We start from the raw sequence: 14,983 nt of genomic DNA on the forward strand, positions 1-14,983 counted from the left end.
TGGCCCTACTCCCCACCCTGCCCTAGACTGCAGCCCACAGGTAAGGAAACGTGGTACCGGGCCAGGCCAGAGCAGGCAGCCCGCCTCCTCCAGGGTGGTGGAAACCTGCTCCTAGCCAGTCAGGGGCAGTGGGCAAGGCCGACTTCAAGGTGACCACAGTGACTACACCAGCCAAAGTTACTGGTGCACGGAGGACGATCGTGCACATTATACATCCCTGTGTGTGTATGTGAGGGTGAGTGTGTTCCAGTAAGTAAAGGGGGCGAATAGGAACACGGCCCAAGGGGAGTTCTCAGGAACAAGGATGAGCTTTCTCATTTTTCTACAACAATCACGTGCAACCATTTTGTTAGAGGTAAAAAATAAAATCCATCAAGCCAAAATACCTCCCAAGGGATGGGTCTTCAGAAACTGACCTGTCCATCTCCTCTTTATACACAGGGGGAAACTGAGGACGGGGTCCTGTCATTAAGATTCCCTGGTCTCTAGATTCAGCTGGTTCCCTTCCATCCTGGTCCTTCCCTGGCATTTGGTTCTGCTTCACAGGCCACAGCAGGGGTGCCTCCTGGACCAAGGACCAAAGCAGAGCCCGAGAAGAGAGGCCTCGGCAGACTTCTGGGGGATAGTGTGAGAACATAAAGGGAGGGTCCCTCTCCAAGTCAGCCAGGGGAACAAGAGGAGGCAGGCTGAGGTCAAGCAAAGCAAGGGTGAGCAGGATCAGATAGGCTCTGGTGAGTCTAGGCTCTGGCTCCCTTGAACGGACCCCTGAGGAATAAGGAATACTCCCTTCCCATGCCACCCTCCCTCCCAACACACACCTGCCCAGCTCAGGGCAGCCCCTGCCACCTACCCACAAAAGGCACCACCTGCTGACAGTCAAGGCAGCAGCAAAGCAAAGTGGGGCACCTCTGGGGATGCAAACCCTGCCTGGGGGGAGCTCAAAGTCCAGGCCACATCAGTCCTGAGGGGTGACCGGAGGGAGGAGGACCCAGGAAGCCCAGGTAATGGAAGGGAGGGAACAAGAGGCAGTGTGATGGCAGCAGGGAGCAGGGTTGGCCCCAGTAGGGTTACAACAGGCCGAGGGGGCTGGGCGTGGCAGAAGCTGCCGGGCAGGGCAGGCAGGCAGGCAGGCAGGCAGACAGGCGGGCAGGCAGGCAGGCAGCAGTTCAGCTGGGAGACTGGCTTCCCCAGATGGCCTTCCCAGACGGAAGCAAGTTAAAGAGGCCATAGGGGTTTCACAACCCAGGAAATGGGCTCAGCAAGAAAAGGAGGTGGGGGAGGGAAGGGCTAGCAAAGATCTTCCAAGGGCCTTCCCCTTGCGCCTGTGCCCCCAGCACCCCCATCCTGGGAGGAGGACCAGCCACGGTCTCAGGTCATGGGCAAGGCCCAGAGCAGGAGAAATGTTCCCCCTACTCCAGGTCAGAACTAGTACCTTATCCCCCAGCTGAGACTCCAATCACTGTGGACTGTCCTCCTCTTCCCCAGTGACCCTTCCTGACTGTCACCACTCCCGGTCCCTCCCTGTCCCATTCTTCTCATAGCTCGGAACCTCCTGGAGGAGGCCCACCTCTCAGCCTGGCCCTGCCCTGCTTGCCACCTCAAACCTTATCCCCTGGCTACTCTGTGAACACATGCCTCCATCTGCAGCTCCCCCGTGCTTTTGCACACACTGTTCTCTCAGCCAGAATGTCCCCCTGAATTCCTACATATCTTACAGATCGCTCTGAAGTCCAGTCCTTTCTTCCCCGCTTTCCAGGAGGTCAGCAGCTCCTCCACCTCACAGGCCCTGGCAGGTTCCCCAGGCAGGTGTCTGGAATCACACTCAGCCGAGGACCTGGGCGTCTGCCTGGAGCTCAGCCTTCCCAGCTCCGGCCACACATCTGACTGTCCTGGGGACGCTAAACACCTCCACTGCTGGTCAACCCAGCCCGCGAACAAGAATCAGAGGAGAGGCCAGGGTAGCACAACTCAACCTTTTGCCATTGTCGTGCCCTCAGAACCAATGAAAGACCTGGCTTTCCCCCGCAGGAAAACCCGTGCCTGGGGACACAAGATTCTGCACATAGCATGCTGGCTCTAGGGCTCCAACACCCAGCCTGGCCCCAGGTCTCCCTCAGCCCTCCTCAGACCCAGCCAGTGGCACCACAGTGACAGGACACACCAGGCCCATGGGACAGCCTGACAGAGGACATGCAAACAAACGTCGTTATAGAGAAGGACGTGACCACCGCTCGGGCAGTGACAGGGGCTGGGGTGGAATGGGGCCAAAGGGGCCTGTCGGAGGGAGGACGTCAGGAAGGGCTTCAGCGGGAAAGATGCCCAGTGTGACACAGGGCCACTTAGCCAGAGGGTCTAGAAGGGTTAGAGGGGCAGGTCTTGGGACACTGGCTGTTACTGGCTCATGCTCACCCCTGCCGGCATGTATGGCGCGTGGGACCTGTGTGGTACAGGCCTGAATCACTCAGCTGGCCCTAGGATTGGGGAGGCCCTGGGTTCAGCCAGAGGGAGGGCCCCAGGTACCCCTGAGGGAGGAACAAGAGCCCCTTCACAGCCAGAGTGAGAACAAGGGGGCCTCTGTGAGGAGCCGGGGTGGGGGTACGTCTGGGCCTTTCTCGGAATAACGTCACATGTGCACACCCACCAAAGCAAACACACCGTTACATGTGGGGAGCCCTGCTTGCAGCTGAACACACCCTCACCCTCACACAGGCACAGCTGTAACCATAGCCACTCACACACTCCTATGACAACTGAGTAGCACAAACACTGAGAAACACACCCCCCTGCAGCAGCTCTCACGTGTTGACAGATATCCAGGCCCACACAGATCACATGGGACATTCACACCCTCATGCACCAGCACAGAGAGATCTGCATACACACACGGTACCCACGGGAACGGAGACACTCCAGGCAGGCAGAGATCGACTCACAAGCCAGGAAGGACCCACACGTGCCTGACGTGCCTGACGAGGGGCCGCCACCAGAAAGTCCCCACGTGGCTTTTTCTACTGCAGCCGCTGGGGCCCAGCGGCAGGGGACAGGGGAGGGAAGAGCCGCTGGATGTCAGACAGGCTGGGTTTTCCCCACTGAGGGAGGTGGAGAAAGTCCCTCCCGCCCCGGGCGAAGTCCAAAGTGCACAGAGGAAGGAGTGGGCCGGTCAGTCTCCTCCCTGGGTAGCCTTCCTCCTTCTAAGAGGGGAGGTCCTTGGAGGCTGGGAACAGGCTGGGGGTCACAGGTGCAGATACAGGCCTGGTACACAGAAGGAGGGGCCGGTGCTCCTGTGTAGGTGGAACAGCTGTACAGGCACCTCATCCAGGCCCTCCAGACTCACTGGGAAGAAACTGACAAGGAGATAGTGGGTAATTCACCCAAAACCATGAACTCAATGGGGTGGTCCCCAGGGCAACAGAGAGGGGACTCTGTTTCCAGCCCCAGAACTGCATGTCTGGCTTTGAGGGAGACAAGGGCCAGTGCTAGATGGAGGGAATGGCTCCTCTGCCAGCCCCCAGAGACCACTCCCCAGCCCTCTCTCGGTGCACCTCTTCCTAGTGTCCCTATGGTTTTCCTGGTTGTTGACAGTACCCTTTGTGTTCAGAAGAAGGAGAGATGGCCATCTAAGGCTTTTGCCTCTATCTCTTCCCTGGTGGCTCAGATGGTAAAGAATCCTCCTGCAATGTGGGAGACCTGGGTTCCATCCCTGAGTTGGGAAGATCCCCCGCAGAAGGGCATGGCAACCCACGCCAGTATTCTTGCCTGGAGAATTCCACAGACAGAGGAGCCTGGTGGGCTGCAGTCCATGGGGTCCTAAAGAGTTGGACACAACTGAGCGACTAAGCACAGCAGAGCACCAGGAGGCGAGCAGGGCCCCGAGGATGCCACTTTAGTGATGGGGAGCAAGATGGAGGGAGGCAAGACTGTGGTGTGCCATCCCATGGTGGAATGGAAGTAGAGAGCAGGGGCTGGGTGTGGGCTGGGTTAGGCTGGGCAAGTCTGGTTCAGGTCATGTCTGCCCTGGGCGCCCTGTGACCTTGGTCCAGGCTCTCTGGCATGGTCTGTGAAGGGCGTGATCAGGGCCTGCCCGGGAGGTGGTGCTGAGTGTGAGAGCTGCGGCGGCATCCTCGTCAGCCCTGGCATCCTCATACCATGTCCTTGCCCCACCTGTCCCACCGCCCCTTTCCAGCTGTCCTATAGTCACTGGGGCCTCCAAACTTCCTTGGGTCAGTGGGGAAAGGGGTTCCCTAGAGCCGCATAGCCCCGTGATCCCCTGCTCTGCTGCTCTGAGAAGAGACCAGGCTGGGCAAAGGTAGCTGAGTCCACTAGCAGACCCCAGGCCAGCTACTGTCTCTCAGGACCTCAGTCTCCCTATCTCGACAATGGATACCTCTCGGCTTTCTCCAGCTCTGACACTGAACGACCCTGCAATTCTCCTGTCTCCCCACACCGCCCCCCACCCCCACCCCAAACCCGACAACCTGCCCCTAGCGGACATTTCTTCCAGTCTCGGGCCTTGGCGACTGGCTACTCCAGTGCGCCTGTTTACCCAACACAGCCACAGACATGATCCAAAGCTTCCGGGGCTGTTGTGAAAACAGTGGCTCAGCCACCACAAGCCTGCCCTCATGGGCACCTTGGCAGGGACCTTCGAGGGACAGGCATCCCAGTCTTATAACCAGGGCCTCTTGGACTTGCCCACCGAAGGCCTGCTGAACTCTCTCCTCCCCTCAGTCCTGCCTTTAAGTGCTACATCTCAACTCTCAAGTCTCCGCTTTCCGCCCAGACCCTCCTAAACTGTAATATCCCCAACTCCACCATGCTCTGGAAGTGCTCAAATACATCCAAACACCTTCCCCATACAAGTGCCCTGATCTCCTAGCAGCAACAGCACTCAGGTCAGACATCTGGGGGTCATTTCCACCCTCCCCTTCCTCCCCCCATAGCAAGGCTATCACTTTTGCCTCCTATCTGTTCTGAAGTCCTCTCTTCTCTCCATCACCACCCGATCCTAGCACCATCACCTTCCCTAGGCCTGCACCAGCCTGCTCACTGCCCTCTAGCCTCTGCTCTAACTTCCAAGGTCCCTCTGCCCCAGTGACTAGAGGGATCTCCTAGGATAGTATAGCAGATCTTGTCACCCCTTGTTCAAGGCCCCGGTTTTCCCCAGACCTCTTTCCCTGACCTCCTGGCCATACCTCACCCTGTTCCTCAGCCCCAACCCCAGCAAACCACTTTTGGTCCCCTAAATATCCGCATTCCTTTCTGCTCAGGAGCCTCCAAACTCACTGTTTCGTCTTCCTGCTCCTCTCCCAAAACACACACTGATGAGTGTGTTTCTCATCATTCAGGTCTCTGATGCATACTCTTAGATCTGCCCATTTCACAGATGGGACAACTGAGCCTTCAAGCAGCCTAGTCCCTGGCTTCAGTACACAACCAGTAAACATCAAGCAAGACCCTTACTTACACTCCCAGCCCAGGCCCCTGCCCCTCTACACCCTACAGGCTTCTGGCCTCTGCTTACTATAATGTCATCATTACCACTCAACACCTGAGGCCCCCAGCCCCTTAGCCCTGGCTAGCAAAAGCTGAAGCTCAGCAACCCTGTCACGGGGCTGACCTGCATGTCCCTAGACAGGCAGGGTCCTGCCACCAGCTGCCACCTGGTGAGGATGTGTGCATGATTGTGTGTGAGGGGATCTCCAGCTCTCCCCACCCCCCCAGGCTCCATCAGCCCTATGTCCACCTCCCTCCCCAGCCCAAAGACCGACTTCAAGGGTCCCAAGTGAGGGCAGGCTGGCAGGAGGGCTCAGCAGCCACTCCCACACCAGCAGCCTCAGCTTTTCCAAGCCCCATGTCCCATAGGAGGCCAGAGCAGGGGAAGGGTCTGGGGGAGGCCTGTGGGGGCAGCAGGCAGCTGTGCCTGCCTTTCCCTTCCCTGCATCCATTTGTCAGGAGATCTGTTTTTCTCCTTTTGAAAGGGAGTGAGGGGGAGAAGAGCAGGAGAGGGCTGGGCCGTTGAGTGGGCACAGCTGCTCCACCCTGGAGTTCTCCTTGGAGGACCCACAACCGATTGAAACAACAGAACGCACCCTGCAGCATTGCCACCCGAGGCAGAATCAAGACCTGGCTTCTCAGTCAGGCTCCACAGCCACTTGGCCCTGTGACACTGGGCCCGTGCCCAGGCCATCAGCCGATAATAATCCCATCATCAGTACCACTTGCTGTTCTTCAAACAGTTACCACGAACCAGGAGCTGCGTGCTTTATATAACTACAGTTTCTACTTCTTCATGGAGAAGGAAATGACAACCCACTCCAGTATTCTTGCCTGGGAAATCCCATAGACAGAGGAGCCTGGCGGGCTACCATCCATGAGGTTCCAAAGAATCGGACACAACTTGGCAACTAAACCACTGCTACTCCTTAAACATGAACAGCGTGCCAGGCATAGTGCTGGCTACTTTGCATACATCATCTGTTGTTTCCAACACAACCCAGTAAAGGTGGATGCCATCATGGTCTGAGATGTCAGAGGGGGACACTGAGTCACTGGGAGTCAAAGCCACTTGCCTAGGTCCATTCATACAGCCGCTTAGAGCTGCCTAATCCCAGAGATGCAGCCCAGCATCTCTCACACACAAGGTGCCCTTCCTGTCAGAGCTTCTGCTCTGAGCCTCAGCTTACAGCTTGGAGGAACGGAGGAGCTGGGGTCATGAGGGCAGAGGGGGACTCCGTGGCCTCAGCACCCCGACTTCCCTCCTTGAGTCTCCATCCTGGGCTGGCCAGCCCTGGCCATGGAAAGCCCGATCGGTCGACCTAACCCACTGTCCAGACACTGTTCCCCTCGGGGGCCAGGCTGGGGTGGAGCGAGCCGCAGATGGAGAGCTGGTCAGTCCCACTTTAAAACCACTTCCTGGGCAGCCCAGAGGAAGTGGGCCTCCGGAAACACCTCAGACGGTTTCTCCTTGGGCCCGGGCCTTGGAAAGTGCACAGGCTGCCCCGGGAGAAGTCCCCAGCCTGCCTGCCAGTCCCCGGGGCCCAGCAACTCCGCGTGTACCAGGCGTGGACACTGCAGGGGACAAACAAGCTGATAGAATCGCCCACCCGCCTGTGAGCACCTTGGGTCCATGACCACAGACAGCCCACTTCCTCTGTGGCAGCAGCCACAAACGGCACAGCTGACATGGCTCCTCCCCCACACTCCACCCACCCCCCCCCACCCCCGCAACTTCGAGCCGGTCAGCCTGGGGCGGTAAATGTCTGGGCAAAGCTCACCTCCCAGGGTGGCGCTGTCCCCTGGAGTGCCTGTGGTCACGTTTACACCTCAAACCTCACCCTCAGTGCCAGATGCAGGCTGAGCTGTGACCCTGACCAAGGACCGCCGCCCACCCCCCTTCCTGACCCAGAATGGGCAGAGTGTGGTATGTGTGGGCAGGCGTCTGAGGGCACGGATGACTGGGTGAGCGGGTGAGCGTCTGTGTGCGTGTTTGAGCGTGCCTGCGAGTGACTGCATGTGAACACCTGTGAACGTGTGTGCGCATGTGCAGTGCGTGTGCAGGCACTCGCAGGTTCGCGGGTATGGGGGCAGAGTGCGGCTCAGCTTCTGTATCCCTGTGTGTATTTATATGCCTATGCCGGTGAGGTAGGAGACCTCTGAGAGCAGAAAGCAGGCTGGCTTCAAGGTTAATTAATTGGACTTCTTAGGGAATGAGGCTCAGTGGTGGGCAGGAAAGGCCCCGTGACCTCACATAGCAAAGTTCTGCAGCCAACCAAGGACACATCACCCTCTTCCCACCAAGTTTGAGGAAAGGCTGAATAAACAGAAGACCCAGCATAGGCCCTGTCCTTGCCCCCACTGCCACTCCAGGAGCCAGGGCCCTGATGTCCTGCCCTTCCTCCAAGGGGGACCCCAGCCCCCACCGTCTCTTCACCCTCAAGATCTGTAGGTTCCTGAGAGCCAGGAGGGGTGGGACTGAGGGGTTGATCTGGGAGGACTCTTGAGGGAAAGAACATCTTTGCTACCCTCAACAGCCCCCAGCGTCCCCCAGGATCCTGTTCACTAGACTCTGGACACCCAAAGGGTAACTTTCACTTCTGTACTGTAATGCAGGTGGAAGGAGGCAAGTGTGACCCGAAGGAGGGAACTTTGAGCTTTATAAGGCACCTGATAGAGTGCAGCCTTCCCCAGCATTCCACAGAGACTTCCAGCGCACCCTGAATCTGGGGACTGCAGACGGGGATTTCAGGTCTCTCCTCTGGCCCCAGAAAGGCCAGGGAAACAGGGGGAACTGGGGATGTGGAAGAGTTTGGTTGTGCCAAGAGCTGGGAGACCTTGTGTTCAACCCCTAGAAGGCCCAGGGCAAACCTCAATTTCCCTGTGTGATGATGAGGACAGCCCGAGGCAGAGAAAGGGGCCATGGAAAAGCTGATACATCCGCTCTCACTCTGGCTCAAACACCACCTCCTCTCTGACCGACCAGCACAGTGTCACCACTCTTGGCACCCAATCACTGGTAGGCCCTAGGTCTCTGAGCTTCAAGGCCAAAGCCTTCCCTGGGCCAGAAGCCACTTCCAGGCAGGGACCCTTCAGGGCCAGAGTGAACTGCTACCCACCCTGGGTGCCCAGACCCCACACCCAGACTAAGGACTCTGTGTGCACGCCACTCCCCCACCCCCCACAACCCCATACCGACTCCAGGCCCAGGGCAGAAGGGGAGAAGCCCAAAGCGGAAGGCCATCCCTGCACACTGTCCATCTGTCCACCTACTTAAAAGGACCCAGTCTTACCTGAGGCTCCCAGATCCCCGTGGCCTCTAGTCCTGGCTGCCGCGGCCACCACTGCCACACAACCACCACCAGAAGTAGGCCTGTGCCCTCACCTGGGCCAGTTCCCAGCAGACCTGCAAGAGCAAGAGAAAACAGCTGAGCCGGTAGGCGCCACCAAACAGGCTCTCCCCATCTGTCACCCCCAGCACGGCTGACACAGGCCTGGGTCAGCCTCGTCTGGTTCTGAGACCTTGGCCTCTTTGGGCCTGGCTGTCTCTTCTGTGAAGTGGGGTACTGGGGCCATCTTTTCCAGGGCACCAGCTATGTGTCTACTCCATGCTAGGGGTCGGAAGACTATGTCTTAGCCCTTGGAGCATTTCAGGTTACAAACACAGCAAAAAAGCTGTCCCCAATCCTCTAGTCTTCAAGAGCCTGCCCTTTGGGCTTGGAGGCCTACGGTGCAATCAGGTACCACTGCTTTGTGGCCTGGGGCAATTCCTCTGAGCCTCAGTTTGTCTCATCTCTGAAGTGGGGAGATGTCTCAAGTGGTTGCGAGGTTCCAATGATGTGGTGTGCCGGCTGCTGTACTGAAACTGGAGTGCCAAACGAACAATGACATTTTTCATTCTTTGTTTTGTACCTTCTAGTTCAGGTGATTCTCTCATTACTGTTGTGCCCAATATACAGCTTTAAAAACAGAGGCCCAGAGAGATCCTAGAAGGAAGGAACAGCAAAGGCAGCAGGACACCCCAGGTCTCTTGGCTGAAAGGCCTAAGCACTTTCTCTGCAGGCCAGGCCAGGTCTCCACAAAACATTCTCCTTCCCAGATGTGAGCCCCTCCTCCCACTGAAGACCCCCATCACCACTCCCTCGGGGCGAGGCATCCTCGAGCTTTATCTCTTTGTCTGCACTTTAAGTTATTTCTAATTTTAAACTCCAATTAGCTGTGCCAGCTAAACGGTGTCAGTGCCCTGCGGTCACAACTCCAAATCACCTCCACCAGCACCATTTCTGCTGCTGAGACTCGTGGAGGGTATCATATGGGCTGGCCTCAACAGGGCTGGATGCAGGTAGGGTCTCTGTCAGCCATCTTCCCTCCAACCGGATGGGAGGGGGCAAGAGCTACATCACAGGCAGGAAGATGGGTTGGGGCTATCTGAGCTTTTAGCACCTTCAGCTCCCAGGAGAATGGGGACCATACAGTTCGGAGGGGCTTCCCCGGTGGCTCAGTTTTAAAGAATCGACCTGGTAATGCAGGAGACAGGTTCGATCCCTGGGTGGGGGAATATCTCCTGGCGAAAAATGGCAATCCACTCCAGTTTTCTTGCTTGGGAAATCCGATGGACAGAGGAGACTGGAGGACTGCAGTCTATGGGGTCGCAAGAGTTGGACTCGACTTAGTGACTAAACAACAACAATAATGATGATGACAACAACAACAACAACATATGAGGGGAGGTAAGTGTTCACCAAACAAGACTTAGCATCTGCTGAGCTTTCACTACGGACCAAGGCTAGAGGACCTCTGGTCCTCACAACTTTGTCCACTCTGCAGATAAGGAAACCGCTTTAGAGAGGCCTAGTTCCCGGCTCTTGTTCTTAAAAGGCACAGTGAGTATTTGAGCTTAAATCTTTCTTGGGTCAAGCCCAAGGTCTTGCTGACAACACTGTGACCTAGGGTGTCTGTGAACTTGAGAGTGGAGGAAGATGAGAGATGGAGGGTTTTCCCCATCTTCCCAGGGGCCAGCGCTGGGCTTGAGTGTGTCACATGCACATCCACAACCTCATGACCTCCCACATGTACACACACACGTGCGCGCACACACACAAGGGCTCTTACCTTCCCTCCCAGCACTGCCACCCCAGGGCACAGGCAACACACACCTTGTTGCACCTATTTCTGCTACTGACACCCACGCCCAAGCACTCTCGGTTCCCCACAATCACAGTGACTCCCCAAGCACACATCCGCACAATTTCATACAGTCACAGTGTGAGTCTCCCACCAGTCATTCACTTAGCCTCACCCCCAGCCAATCTCCTGTCACACACCAGATCCCTCATACCACCCTACAGCCAAGTACAACTGTCCAAACACCTCCACATCACACACACACACACACACACACACACACACAAGCACAGCTGCCCTCTATTGGCTTGTCCACCACACCCCAGCTCAGTCCACAGCAGGAACGAGGAAACCCAAGGGACCAGTCACCTCCCTCAGTGACCAGGTCAGTCTGGTCACAGCGGCTCAGTGCAGAGAAGAACATGTAAGTGCGTGCGCACACACACACACACACACACACGAGCCTGGGGGGCTGACACTAACACTGATGGCTGTATGTATTCATGGTCAGTGGGTCACCATGACATACCCAGTGTGCAGCACAGGACCCTCCAGGCACATGGGCACACATCCCAACACACAGAGGGAAGTCTGGTGATAAAAAACATAGTCCATACATAGCTGCAAAGAGCACAAAGAGCTTCAGGACACCCAAACAAATATACTCACAGGAAAGTCACACATGTTTAAAAGGACACACAGGAGCAAGTCCCAGACCCGGGGACAAAGAACACACAAGGAGACACATGTACAACATACCTATGTGACAGGTTACAGGCACCTGAGCACAAGAAGACATGGTCCAGGCGCATAGTGTAGGGGCCAGAAGAGAAAGGAATGTCCCTCTACTCACTCCAAATCTTTCTCACTGGGTTCAAGTGGGGGGCTCAGTGGGCTCTCCCCTCCCTGACAAGAACAAACAGGGAAGTTGGGGAAGCGGGGCAATTCTCTCGCCTGACTCTACACCTCTCCTCTCCTCCACCCCTTCCCCTCTCCTGGCTGGGCCGTTACAGGGGAAGCATCTGGATTGGGAAGGGACCACCAGAGGAGGGGGCGCAGGGAACGACAAGGGGGGGGATGGTGGAGACTGGAGCCACGCCCAGCCCGGAGACAGATGGGGAGAAAGACACCGAGACTGAAAGAAGAGAGCAAGCGAAGAGAAGGCGCCGCGGCGGCTGGGCTGGGCAGGGTCCCAGGGGCGGGAGGCTAGGCCCAGTGGATAGCCTGGTCTCAGCCCCGTGGTAAAAAAAAAGAGAGGCGGCCGACAGGCAGGGGGCGGCAAGCGTGAGCCCGGGGCGCAGCTCCCAGAGGACAGAATCTAGGGGGTGGCGGGAGGCAGGGTCGGATGGGGTGATGGGGAGCCGGGAGGGCAAAGGGCAGACAGATGGGGACCAGGGAGAGGCGGGAGGGGAACACTGAGGGAGTGGGGACGCATGGACTGACAGAGAGCTCGAGAAATTTGGAACGGACGAGCGGACCCTCAGAGGCGCTGGAGACACGGGTAGAGAGGGGCCGAGAGCAGACGGATGAGAGCCCTTCCGCCCCCACCGCTGGACAAAGGGCCAGACTGACGGACAGGGTTACGGAGGCACCGGCGGGTCTCGGAGCGCGGCGGGACTTTCGCCGGCCGCAGCTCAGTTTCTTAGTTTCGGAAACGGGAACCGGAGCAGGGAGGGGAAGGGAGGGGCGGCGCGCCCTCAGGGCAGCCCGATCCTACGGCCCGGCTCGCACTCACCTCCGGGCGCAAGGCCAGGCGCCAGGGGTCGCGGTGGCTGGGGTCCGGCTAGCGGCGCGGCTCCCGGGAGCGCTCACGGAGAGGGGTCGGTGCGCGCCAGACCGGGACGGGCCCGGCGGCCGGTGAGTTAGCACCCCGGCCTCGGCGCGGCGGGCGAACGCCGGGGGTCGCTCAAGAGATCCCAGGTCCGCCGCCTCCCGCTCCCGCGCAGCGGCACACGGAAGTGCAAGGGGGCGGGGCGGCGCGACCTCACCCAGGTGCCGGCCCCAGTCTCGGCCCGCCCCCGCCCTGGGCCCGCCCCCTCCGAGGCCCCGCCTCCGTCGGCCACCCGCGAGGGTCCAGCAGCTCGGCTTCCCCAGGCCCGCCACTCTGGGCCTCTCCGCCGGCCAGAGCACCCCTCGCCCCACCTAGGGCACGAACAGGCCCTCAGAAGGGGCCTCATTTTACTGAGGGCGCGGAGGCCCCGGGGGCGCTTTCCCCACCCTACGCCCCGCACACGGAGCCGGGGAGGCGACGGCGGGGGTTCCCCAGTTCCCAGCGCTGGCGCCTGGGACTCCCTGCCCGCCAGCTGGCCCTCCTCGCCGGGCCTTCGCTCTTTCTCTTCCTGTTGGCTGGGGTGCGGACGCGGCCGGGCTCGGTGCCCGCCGCCAGGCCGGCTAGTCCCGGCTCTGTGCCCGGAGACGAATGAGAAGACTCCAGGGCGGGAGGCTCTAGTCGGTCCACCGGTGCTGGTCAAGCGATTCTGAAGGCAGCTCCTACCCTGATCCATGAGTATTCCTCCCCCCTGCCCCTGCTTTTCAGAGTTCCCCGTCGCCTCTGGGAGGCTCCTGAGCTTCCTTTCTAGACTTAGAACTTGATTATCTGGCATAACTCATTCATTCATTCACTAAGTATCCTCTGGGCCTCAGTTTTGGAGAGAAAGACCCAGGGAATCCATTCCTTTGCCCCCAAATATCAGAAAACCATTCCATAACGATTCCATACTCCAAAGAAATGTCAGTTTCCAGAGGAAAAGAAGAGGATTCCAGTTCTAGACCTATCCTCCTGGGGGATCACCTAGAGGTCATGCAGACAGTCTGGACAGCTCTTTCCAGCTGAGACCTAAGGGATGAAAATGGGAGACAATCCCTGAGGAGGCCTGAACTGATCAAGAGGCCCATGGCCAACACAGGCCATGGCCAGGACATTAGTCTTCTCAAGGAGCGAGTGCTGGTAGCTGTTAAAATGGAATGGGCTTGTGGAGGAAATGGATGGCACATAGTGGCTGAGGAGAAGAGAAGGGCTGGATAGGGCCAGAAGAGCTGCCATGTTGCTCAGGTGGGAGGACCCTAGGTTGGGGAAGATGCGTGGGAAGAAGGGTCCAGACCTTCTGGGTTACAGGGCTGTGGGGATGGTAGGGGGAGGGGTTGTCTGATGACACCTCCAGGGATGCAGAGCCCTGGCCAAGATGTGAATCTGAAACTGTGTGTGTGTGTGGCAGGGGTGTGTCTGAGCTGGAAAGAAGAATACTATTGATACAATGGTTTTTCCCACACATGGAGGGTGGGGATGCTTGCTACCCTACATTCCAGAAAGAAGACCTAGTTTGAAAACTGCTTAATGTCTAAGTTCCCAGCTCTGATGCCTGTCCCTGACCCCACTGGGGTTGGCTCTGTCCACCAAGATGGACCCTTCAAGTCACACTGGACCATCATTTAGGAAAGAAATCTTATGCCTTACTGCTTACAACCAATTTTTTGTACACACTGTTCCCTGGGCCTGAATGTCATTTCCCACCCACCCCCAAATCTCTACCTGTCTTGGTTGTGTCCATTCAAATGCCATTCCTCCTTGATGTCCAGCTGTGAATCCATGGGACTTCCTTGAGCTAAAGGACTCTATTCATTAGTGTGTTTTGTGTCCTAGTCCCCACCCCCACCCCATGGCTTAGTTGGGCTTGAGCTGAAGAAAGGGTGAGCAAGCTGAGCTTCAGGTGACTTTTGCTCACCTGGAATCAAGTTTCCTCTCTGGCTCCTCCCTCCAGGTCCACAGTGGCCAGCTGAGCCTCTCCCTCACTGTCAACAACAGGCCCAGCTGGTGCCAGGGACCACTGGAAGGAGGGCAATGAGGGCTGCCACTTGGAGATTTCTAGGTCCAGCCACCAGACCTTTGCTCCGACACCCTGAGGTTCACCTTGGAAAATGGAAAAGAAGAATAATGGCCATCACTGATGGAGCTGCCCCAGGGACAGGTCCTGTGCTGGGTACTGGATCTGGGAAACCTGATCAGACTTTAAGACCCTTCACAGTGAAGGCCACTATTAGTGCCACTTTTGCTGATGAGTAAACTGAGTCTCAAACCCACTTGCCCAAGGAGACACAGCTAGTAAATGGCAGAAGTGAGATTCAAACCAAGGTCTGCCAGGCTCCAAAGTCCATGTTTTACATCAGGGGTTCTTAGTCTCAGTGCTGCTAAACTTTGGGTCACATCATTCTTTGCTATGGGGGCTGTTCTCTGCACTGGAGGATGTTTAGCAGCATCCCTGGCCTCTACCCACTAAAAATGTCTCCAAAAAAGGGAACCCTCCTATACTGTTGGTGGAAATGTAAATTGGTGCAGCCACTATGGAAAACAGTGTGGAGTCTCCTCAAA

At 57.5% G+C, this 14,983-nt stretch overlaps 1 protein-coding gene across 5 annotated transcripts in view; it reads right to left on the bottom strand.

Annotated features, from left to right (window-relative positions):
- The window catches only part of PRKCD (protein kinase C delta), a 37,217-nt gene extending 24,632 nt beyond the window's left edge, over positions 1 to 12,585 (bottom strand). For 4 of the 5 annotated variants that reach the window (XR_011250823.1, XR_011250822.1, XR_011250824.1 and 1 more), the window contains exons 1-2: positions 12,353 to 12,579; positions 8,787 to 8,899 (exon numbers count right to left, since the gene is read on the bottom strand). The gene's annotated coding sequence lies outside the window, so the exon portion shown is untranslated. Of the gene's footprint in view, positions 1 to 8,786; positions 8,900 to 12,352 lie in introns of all 5 variants that reach the window. The other variant, XM_069561597.1, reaches the window with a different exon arrangement.
- Positions 12,586 to 14,983: the final 2,398 nt, after the last annotated feature.

This window comes from Ovis canadensis, chromosome 19, assembly GCF_042477335.2.
Source record: "Ovis canadensis isolate MfBH-ARS-UI-01 breed Bighorn chromosome 19, ARS-UI_OviCan_v2, whole genome shotgun sequence".
In the NCBI taxonomy this organism is placed as follows: domain Eukaryota; kingdom Metazoa; phylum Chordata; class Mammalia; order Artiodactyla; family Bovidae; genus Ovis; species Ovis canadensis.